This window comes from Physella acuta, unplaced genomic scaffold, assembly GCF_028476545.2.
Source record: "Physella acuta isolate Inbredline_101_S28 unplaced genomic scaffold, ASM2847654v3 ptg001057l, whole genome shotgun sequence".
In the NCBI taxonomy this organism is placed as follows: domain Eukaryota; kingdom Metazoa; phylum Mollusca; class Gastropoda; family Physidae; genus Physella; species Physella acuta.
This window is the reverse complement of record NW_026732574.1, coordinates 497681-509056: the sequence shown is the minus strand read 5'-3', so window position 1 is coordinate 509056 and position 11376 is coordinate 497681. Positions and strand designations below refer to the sequence as shown.

At 37.8% G+C, this 11376-nt stretch overlaps 1 long non-coding RNA gene across 1 annotated transcript; it reads right to left on the bottom strand.

Moving 5' to 3' along the window:
• Positions 1-3377: 3377 nt before the first annotated feature.
• On the bottom strand, positions 3378-5417 carry LOC131955170 (uncharacterized). Its single transcript, XR_009388824.1, has 2 exons — positions 5091-5417; positions 3378-3633 (listed from the first exon to the last, which is right to left on the bottom strand). It is a non-coding gene; the product is annotated as an uncharacterized LOC131955170 (long non-coding RNA).
• Positions 5418-11376: the final 5959 nt, after the last annotated feature.

The following is an 11376-nucleotide window of genomic DNA, read 5'->3' as shown; positions in this document are numbered from 1 at the left end:
AATACATTTACTTTGCATTAAAGATAAAACTCAAGCTCTGTCACAGATACCTTAACTCCCCCCCCCCTCCCCCGAAACAAGAAACAAGTCCACCTCTTTCCACATCCCAGCATCGGGCAAGTCGACACAACCATAACCAGAGCAGGGGCGTAGCGAGGGGGGGGGTGCGGACCGCACCGGGTGACACCATTTAGGGGGGTGACACCAAGGCAAAAAATAGCAAAATATATAGAGAAAAACTTGAGGGGGTGCAAATCGAAAGTTAGAGGGGGGGGGTGCAAATTGAAAACTTGAGGGGGGTGCAAATCGAAAGTTTGAGGGGGGGTGCAAATCGAAAATTTGAAAGTTTGTCCCCGGGAAGGGTCGCTATGCCTCTGGGGGGGGGGGGGGTGACACCATTAAGTGCCGCACCGGGTGACACCCGACCTCGCTACGCCACTGAACTAGAGCATATAGATTCTATCTCATTCATATCTCAAATAATAAAGATAAAGTTAATTTACTTTTTCAGTTTGTTGTTTACTTGTATGTGTTGCATCTTGTTCAGTATTGATTAACTCTAAAGTGGTCAAACAATAAAATAAAAAAAAGACCAACATCGATTTTTAGCCCCACCTTCCCCTTCTTTCTCCAATCCACCAATCTTAACAAGTCACATATTTACACTGAGGACTCATGTGACAACTCATAACAACACAACACTTAAACACAACACTTACTTTTAAACAGCCGTTTATGGCTGTTGTTGGTTGATAATATGTTGGATAAGAAGGAAGAAAATGATTTAATTTAAACACCTATTTTATCAGTCCTCGTCAGTGAGGCAAAATATATGGTTTCTTTCTGCCATTTCCTCGCAGCTATGGTCATTCGGCCTATTAGTATGTTTTATTTACGTTAACTATATTGCTAAAAACTGCCCTCAACACAATGAGAAACGTAAGCATTGTGTAAAAATAGTGGCGTCACTAGGTCGGGTGACACCTGGTGCTATACCAACGAAAATTATTAAGGCCCCCTATGCTATATATTATTATGTATATCGGTGACCGGAAAGAATGTCAACGTAGCACAATAAAACATTTTCAACGAAATTTGACAAAATTAAAGTGTATTAGTATAATTAGTTTGTATTTGCAAAATATTTTCGTTGCGCCATGCATGTATCTTCAATGGAGCGCCTCCCCGTGTGGCGTATGGGGGAAAGTCCACCATAAATGGCAGTACCCGGAGAAATCAAATACCCGGGGCGGACCAAAATAGGCAACTATCCTGAGGGCTGAAAGGTGATTCCCAGATGGTTGGGCTCTGGGCTAACAACCCGGACCTGTGCAACAAATCCCGTTACAGAAAGACCAGAGTTTAGAAAATTCTGTCCTGGAAGTAGAAGGATCGCCAAAAGGCATGACGCGGAGTGGTGAACGCTGAGAGGAAGCCACATCGCCGCCCACACAGAGTTTCTTCCAGGCATCTCTTCGGGGGGGGGGGGCTTCGCCCCCCGAAAAAATTCTACCGCCCCCCCCCCCCGAACGAAATGAAATTTGTATAATTTATATAGAAAATATATACTTTTAACAGTGTCCGCCCCCCGAAGAAAGTCTACCGCCCCCCCCCCTGAAAATTTCAAGTGAGAAAAAAGTCTTGAAGAAACACTGCGCCCACAACCGTCCGGTGCGACCAGGAAAATTAACATCGGTACCTGCGACGTACGGAACATGTACGAAGCAGGAAAGACAGCAGTGTTTCTTCTAGACTTTTTTCTGCGAGGGGGGCACTTGAAATTTTCGGGGGGGGGGGGGGGGGAACGGGGGGCGGACACTGTTTAAAGTATATTTTTTCTAAATAAATTCCATTTCGTTGTGGGGGGGGGTAGACTTTTTTCGGAGGATCTCCGCCCCCCGAAGAGATGCCTTGAAGAAACTCTGAAAGACAGCATCCGAAAAGATGGGTTACACCTGGAGTCAGGTTGAGAAAACACCACAGGACAGAGGACTCTGAAAAGCACCTTTTTGGAAACTCATTTCACTAAATATTTTAAACAATATATTATATAGAGTCCTTGCAAACACGTGACCTAAATCACGTGATACCTACGCCCGCCGCCACAGTGGTGTACATCAGACGTAAACACAATCAGCTGTTCGCCAGCGCTGGACGTGTTCACCGTATGTAAAGAATCGCGCCCGCGGAAAAGGAAAAATATGTTAAAAAACTTGAACTCTTAGGAATTGAAGATCCTTATACAGTTATTGACAGTTTCGTGGATAATATAAATATGTGGCCGAAATTTCTAAATAAAAATACTGTTAGTAATACCGTTTGCGTTTAGAGTTTAAGTAGACGAAGCTGATCAAATGCAGTAATATATTAGAGGTTATCTACTGTAGCAAACGTGAGACCACTTAACTCCTACAAAACCCACACTACAACGGCTAATATAATCCATGGGTAATAACCAATCTGGGTAGCATGTTATACAATTTAAGACCTTATAATCCAGCAGGGAAGTAATCAGACACATTAATACTGACGTTCAACCCTCATAATGGCTGCCCCCACCTGTATCTAGCCCACAATAAAACCAAAGAGGAGTCTGCCCTGCCCTCCCCTGAAAATGTCTCACCTCTGTGATACCCAGCCCCACAGAGATAGTATTTCTTATATAATTTTGACCCTCAGGGCCCAGCAGGGAGAACAAAGGGGAAAGTCCCACTGCTCTCCCCTCAACACTTCTCACCTCGGTGTCATGTTATGTCATTTATAGCACACACGGCTTATCAGGGGAAAGCATTAAGGTAGGTAGTCCAAACTGAAATTAACTATTGATTGCAGACTTCTGGAGTGAGTATGTCATGAAAGAACTTTTAATTGTAAGGTCTATGCCACAAATTTTATAAAAATATCTCAATAAATAAAAAAGTTATGCGATTTTTAAAAAAGCAAAATTTGGTAAAAAACTGATTTTCAAAAAGTGCCATTTTTGAGAACCCATATTTTTTAAACTAAATAACATAGAAGTGTAGAAATTGGTAAAGTTGCTGCAAAGCTTGTAATATATATGCCCATTTTTTTCAGTCATCTAAAATGAGTCTTTCTAAGGTAAAAAAAATAATTGAAAATGACAAAAATGCGTATTGGTCACTTTTATTTTCATAAAAAAAAAAAAATTCAATTTTTTTTTTTTTTTTTTGCTTTGGAATAACTCTAAAACTATTGTGTTGGTAACATCAACGTGGAAAAATGTGTTAATTATTTTCAAAAATCACATGAGTTAAAATATTATTTTAAAAAATACCACAGTTATCTAGTGCAGGAGAAACAGAATCAAAATTTAGTAGAGTAAATGTAATGTAATATAGTTTAATAAAGACGTGATGCCTACAAGTGATGCAGCAGTTGATGCCACATGCTTTGGTTTCTTTTCAAACCTATACGGTTGATAACTGCTTTGGGGGAACAGTTTTTAAAACTACAACTCCACATCTTTGTACGTCTTGTTTCCCTCAACCTTGATCTTGTGGAGCATCAAGAGTAAGTAATATGTTTTGGGAATTGTAGGGGGGAGTGGGGTCTTGGCCTTCTTCCCTTCCCTTGTAAGGAAAGTTCTGGATAGGCCACTGTAAATGTCTCCAGCTATGGAATAAACAATTGATTTAGTGATTAATAAAATAGAATTAAATTTACTACCAGCTGTCACAGACTGTATAATTATGTATCTTTATTATATTGTGTTTTGCATGAATGAAGAGTACCTGGCTAGCGGAAGGACTGTCTGAGCGATCGTCATGTGTTTTTTCATGTTTTTGGGTGAGATCGCTCATTGACGTAAGGGGAGAAAAAGTTGTGAATAAAAGGTAGAGCGAAAGGTGAACGGGTGTTGTGTGCTAGGACTTGGGACTGGAACGATGGCAGTGAATGTAAGATGTCTCCATGACTTGGAGTCGTGATTATTATTTGTACCTATATCAGTTGATCTTCAAATATGGATGTACCACGGATTTATCTGTACATAGTGTAAATAAAGTTGTCATTTCAAGTTGCCACTGTTGCTCGGGTTCCTGTATGAAAGCTAACCCACAACAACAAAGAATACATGTTGTTACACCAGCCTATTGTGTAGGCCTACTATTTGTCCTATGACTATAACTGGAAACATATGAAAAAGCCTGAAAACACCTTTTTGTTAAAAGTAATTTATACTTTATATATATTTTTAAGAGTAATTCTACTGAATGAAATTTGAAATATTCGTTGCTTGTGCCACACTGGTTGAGATATCCAATAATGAAGATGCCATACTGTGGTTCTCAACATCCTATAGGACAACTTAACTGTCCTTCATTGTTACTATTATATGCATATAAAATAAATAAATAATGAGAAATACTACTAGTACTACTTACACTTACAACTAATATAACATTTAAAACTAAGTCACAACATGTAGAATCTTAATAAATTGCACCACCATCTAAAAATTGATCTGGTACATTTTATTACGGAGACTGGCGCAGACCATTTCACATTATTTAGCAGGGGAATCAGAATCAGAGCACACAACAGAAAATAAAAAAAATTAATCACATTAGTCCTTAAAATTTAGTGTCTTTTGTTTTAAATAAATTGATAAAAATGTATAGTTATTATAATTATACATTTCTTTTGTGTTTCATTAATATTTTATAAGTATTTAACCTTCGTTCCCTGTAAATAATTGAGTTCGTCCACATAGTAACCAGGATAGTCTGGTGGCCATTTTGAATTTGTCGATTCATAATTTTGACGTGATAGTCCAGATAAACTGTAGTAATACGACCCTATCATTGATCCCAGTCAATAGATTTTAAAGAATTAGTAAACACTAGCATCTAATAGTTAAGTGCATCCATATTTTAAGTCCCTAGAATGTCCTGAATTAAATAGCTTCACGTCTAAACACACCCTGTGTACAAGCGTAGTTCACACGCTAAAACCGTGGACTTGAAGCGTTCAAATTTACATTAATAACGTGTACTAATTAAACCAAACTGACATTCAAACTTAAAATTCATTTATTAAAATGGAAATGAAACTTTAAAAATGATACTTACAACTTGTTTGAAGGCTCTAGCAAGGGTAAAATCCGTTTAGCATCATCGGTCGTCAACCTTTAAAACCGTTCGGCGAGCAACTTACTCGGGGCTGAAAGTCGACTCGAGGGTTATATGTTTATTGGGGGTACGGCTTCGCGACCGTAAATCAGAAATACTTGAATTTACAACACAAAGTAGTTATAAAACTGAACTTTACATCGGTGTAAAAATTGAAACAGAATTAGTTTGTTTCCGTGTATATATCGTCATTTAAAGTTTAAAATCTGTATTTTTTAAATGAAATAAACAAGTTATTTTTTCAATTTATACATCAAACGATAGCCTAGAATTTGATCTTTAAAATGACATTAAGATTATGCTTCTACGATGCTTCGTCGCGAAGCCGCGACCAAATAAAACAGTGTGGGGTCGATCGGTACACGCAAAACGGTGAAATTTGTTGACGTAACTGATACTTTTCAAACAAATATAAAACACATTCAGACATGTGTTACAGATATAAAAATACCAGATTACGACAGATAAAGACTTAAACTTTATTGACATATAATTTTTATTCTTATAGGACAACCAGAAGTAGTTAAATTTTTTTTTTGAAAACCGCAAAAACTGACCCTAAAACGCACTTTTTCGCCAGTTTGGACTACCTAATTAAGGCATTAAGAATCTTAACTCTGGACAGCTACACACTAGTATACTAGCTACACACTAGGTGCCTACTGTAAACTACTAGACTGTAGGCCCTATGTAGACCTGCAATTGTATCAATTGTAGACTGGGTCCATTGTTATTATTCTAAACCATCTCACTTATAATGTTTCTAGCTTGATTTGTTTCTTTTATAAACAGTGAATTTAAAAAAAAATTAGCCTAATCATTAACCAAATAATAATAATGTGGTTATTTGTTGTTGGCTGGTATGATCTAGATTGTACTAATCTACTAGGCTACAAAAACTTAGTAGACCAATTACTAGATATGAATTTGAATTTAATTAAACTCAGTCCAGTATCAGATACATATTGCTGTAAAAAGACAACAAAGTAGGTAGGCCTTAGTAATTTATTAAAGCCTTCTACTACAATAATATCAACTACATGCTTGTATAAAGTTTTACAATTTAATTTAAGTAGCAGATTCTAGATCTAAGTCTAGTCATATAATCTATTTCAATTTCAGAAAATTTCGTTTGCTAAAAAAATGATTAGATAATAGAGCGAGATTTTAGATCTTAGAGACAATTAAATGCTTTATTAGGCCTATTATGACTACTTTTGATTTATTATGGGTGTATTTTGAATCGAATGTAGATCTAAAGTAATTAAATTTAAGTAAAGAAGTAGATTCTAGATTCTATGTCTACCCAGCGGAGCCAGGTATTAGGCCTACTATTAGATCTTATTATTCTTATTATTACTTTTGACTTTGTCTTTTACTATTAGTATTTGTGAAGGTCGAGCATATTTGTTTTATTAATAGTTATCTTTTATAATTAAAATGAAGTTCATTATTTTACTGTCCTTACATGAAACAAAGTATCGAGAACTGCATTTGATCAGATTCGGCTACTTTAACTCTAAACGCAAACAGTATTACTAACAGTATTTTTATTTAGAAATTTTGTCCACATATTTATTTATACGAAACTGTCAATAACAGTATAAGGATCTTCAATTCCTAAGAGTTCAAGTTTTTTAACGTATTTTTCCTTTTCCGCGGGTGCGGTTCTTTACATACAGTGAACGCGTCCAGCGCTGGTGAACACGTCCAGCGCTGGCGAACAGCTGATTGTGTTTACATCTTGTGTACACCACTGTGGCGGCGGGCGTAGGTATCACGAACGGACGTGACGTCATATGAAAGGACTCTATTGGCCAGAAATTTAGTTTTGGTCGACACGTCGATGTAAATCCCTTACACGATTTCTTTTAATGCAGCATAATAGTCTAATAGATAGACTATTGGTAAATTATGGCATACACATTAAACAGCTGTATATTGGTTAGTCATTTAAAAATAAGCATGTTGAGTCAAAGTCCACTGTAAGTCTATTTGTGTATGTTAATTGAATAAGAAAATAGTACACATAGACTCGATTTTAAAATAAACATTATGTAGGCCTATAAAGTTTGAATTATATAGGCCCAGAGGCGAAGCGAGGGGCGGGGCGGGGGGTGCGGACCGCACCGGGTGACACCATTTAGGGATTGACACCAAGGCAAAAAAAATAGTAAAATATATAGAGAAAACTTTGAGGGGGGGGGGGTGCAAATCGAAAATTGAAAGTTTGTCCCTGGGAAGGGTCGCTGCGCCTCTGGGGGGGGGGGGGGGGGGGGGTGACACCATTAAGTGCCGCACCGGGTGACACCCGACCTCGCTACGCCACTGTATAGGCCTAATTAATTATTATTGTGACACCTCTATTTAAATTTACTACCCAGACATGACTGGTAATGTTTCACAAGGTAAACATTCGTTATCACAACGACGTAGTATTATGACAGTTGGGCGTTAGTGACTAGACTACAAAAAAAATCAAGAGCAGAAACTTCATACTACTCACTACTTTGATTTACCAGATCTAGATCCACATTAAATTTGGTATTCTAAAAAATCTCAGCTTGAACCCACACTGATCGCATAGCTTATCCGCCGAGTTGTTGTAATGTATCGTCCCTGACACCACGTTCACTCTTCTGACATGTATATTAACTGTACATACAAGTCTTACGAAAAAATAATTCGCAGCGAGTTATTGTTACATAAAAACATTTTTCCCGCGGGACATGTAGGCCTATACGAACTTGCTGTGAGTTGGGTTTTTTTTCTAGACTTTTATACATGTCGCAAGTGTAAACGCGGTTATAAGCAATGCTGAATAAGGACTTCGGAAGGAGAAGCAAGGGCTGTTGGGCTTACGTGGGCTCAACTAAAGAGAACTGCCCTAAACAGGGTCCAGTGGATAGGTGCAGGTGTAACCATTTGCTCATCGGGGACTTAATAATAAGTCAAGTATTGTGCAGTTGGGTTGGTATCGGCTAGTTAGCAATTATTTAAGGGTAATCGCTGCATTTCAAGACTTAGGTATATAAGACTAGTAGTCTATATTGCGAACAAGACAACAGCGTTGCTTAAAATTTGTTAGTTATGAGATGGAAAGAAAACTAGTAAAGAAGAAATATTTAGGGGGGGGGGGGGGAATATATTTTAGATAGCCAACAATATCATCCATATAAATATATGCTAAACTGGAGACATATTGTTCTAACTGTACGCCTACATCTTCGAGTAGGTAGTTAAGTACCTCTTTGGAACCTGACAGTGACGATCCATGGGGCAGTGAAGTAGAGTTCACCTGATTCAGTGACCTCGCCACATAAAGGGACAGTGTAGTCAGCACTGACGCAACCGCCTTTACTTTCCCAAGCTTGTGTCAGATACCCATCAGAGCTGGGTTGACCCAAAAACGTCTACGGACACAAACCGTAAAAAAAAAAATACCCACGTGCAAAATATTCAAGCGACCACATCAACTGATACACAGAATAAATTTGTCCATAGATATTTTAGAACACTGCCATTTAGAAGACACATTTGACAGCACAATGCCAGTCAAATTTACTGCAATAATTGATACAAACATTTGTTTTGTGATACACCAGTACAGAGGCGTAGAGAGGGGGCGGGGGCGAGGGGGGTACACATGTCCCCGGGCGCCGACCTTAGGGGGCGCCAAAATGGGTTGGAAAAACAAATTAAAATATCATTTTAGCTGCAGTTTGCATTATAAATATTTTTTAAAATATGGGGGGGGGGGGGGGGGGGAGGGTGCAAATTGAAAGTTTGAGGGGGGGGGGGGAGGTGCAAATTGAAAGTTTGAGGAGGGGTGCAAATTGAAAATTGAAAGGTTGCTCAAGAAGGGGATGCCAAATTGAAAGTTTGTCCCCGGGCGCCGGGAAGGGTCGCTACGCCTCTGCACCAGTATCAACATATCTAGTAACTGGTAGTGCATTACTCGAATTTTGGTCCTTGTCAACCAAGCCTCAAAGATATTCTAATTTAAAAAGACAAAACTGAGAAACACAAAAGCTCTGAAAAAATTGAAAAGAAAGAAATTGTTCAATTGTTAAAGACAACAACCAAAATACGTGGTATTTAAAGTTTATAACTGCAGAAAATAAAGGAAATAGAAAAGAATAAAACTTGAAAGCATCATCGATACAGATCTCTATTTAAAAAAAATAAACCGAGCATGTTCGAGGGACAGTCGTGAATAACTAAAATTAATGAAAATAAAATAGATGCGTTTATCTCTTGGACGTTGTGGGTACTACAGTGGTACTGTTGCTTAGTGAAAGAGGCCTTCGTGACTGTACCTCTCTATTGAATAGACCAGTGGCGTAACCAGGATCGTCTCAAACTTTCGAATTGCACCCTCCCTCATGCTTTTTCTATATACCGAGGGGTCTATGGGGGGGGGGGGGGTTATGACCCCCCTAACCCCCCCCCCGCCTACGCCACTGGATTAGACACCTATTTTGTTGTCGGCGCTTGTAACTCAGTGTTGTTTAATAAAGGCGCCTATCATGACATCGGTGTGTATAGTAAAGTGTTGCCTATTTACAATGGAAACAGGACATTACCCCCCACCACCAACACGTCAATTACCCCCTGCCCAGTAGGACATTACCCTCCGGTTTAGCGTCTTAGCTTAAAGCTACAGTTAGGGCTAGAATTTGCGCACTAGGGCTAGGATCAGGGGGGGGGGTAATTACCTAGACCATTTTACAACATAGATTCCTCTTTAGACCGAGCGATCCATTAGGCAGATGAAGTATTCATATGTTCTTGACCTCGGAATATGAAAGGATAGTGTGGTCAGCACTTGAACCCGGATTCAAACTCGAGGTTTTCCGACACCATATTTTTAAATATACTGTTGGATGCATATTGAAGTCATGAGTTTTTTTTTAATCCTGACGTCACATTCCTAGGGCTTATTTTTTGTTTAGTCTGTTTAATGTTGTTTAATTCGTGCTCAACTCCGTTTGCAAAAGAACTAAGACTGTTTAGTTTTTCGGATGATTTTAGATAATAGACTCTTCCATAAAATAGGTTTGTTGGGTTGTTATTGTTAGTAGTATTGTAATCTCGACTAATTTTTTATGGTTAGAAAATAGGGTTAGGCGTAAGGTAAGACCAGGGTTGGGGTTAGCATTGAAATTAGCCAGCAGCCAATTGTCTATTTAGTTAACTACCAGAAACCTAACACCTCTTTTATAAAGAAGATTCTATTATCGGACATTAATATAACCCCCCCCCCCCCAAGTTTTTCTTGCATGTCTTTTTAAGGTCCTCTTTGATAGTTGTAATGTTTTGAGTCCAGTGGCGTAGCTAGGAATTGGTCATGGGAGGGGTTCAAACATTTTTCCATATGTAGGGGTTATACCCCCCCCCCTTTATTACGCCACTGTTAGAGTTCATCTGATGCCTCTTGCTTCATCAACCCCAACAGACATTACTATTTATAAAAAATATATATTCTGAAGGTAAAGGTCTTTATTCAAACCACATTTTAAAAAAAATTGTCATTTACAATTTATTCAAATTAGAAAAGAATAAAGTGCTTGAAAAGTAGACCTAGGCCTACCTCTTGACATGAAATTAACAAATGTATGTTCATATGTTGAAATACTGACACACAAGAAACTAGGCAATATACACATTTCAAAACTATTAGTCAAAGACAAAAATACTTTCCTGAAGTTTTTTGTAATGTTAGAGACTGTTCTGTAAATGAAATGTTACAGATAGCTCCATTTCTCTAACAATAAATACAGATACTTATCTTCATGAATTAGCCACACAGACTTTATACATGTTCATTATATATCAATATATTCAGGTGTGCTCAATATTTTGTCTTTTAATTTTAAAAATGTTTTAGAAGCCTATTTCTATAAAAATTATAGCCTTTTTTTTTTTTACTCGCAATCTGCATAGCTTCCAAACCCATTCTGACAGTTGTCTGTAAAACTAATCGAAGTTCTGTATCGACCCATTATGTCAAGTTTCAGGATACTGAGTAAAACTTGATGTTTATCTCTTGGAAACCCATTTTCAAACTCAATACATAATATGTAAACAAAACATTAACACAACATTTATTTCTCACAAAATAATTTTCAAATGATTTTAAAAATTTAGTTACAGGTTTTTATGTAAGAAGAAACACTGTACAAACAATAATGTAAATCAATCAGTTCTCTAGCCAATAATACAT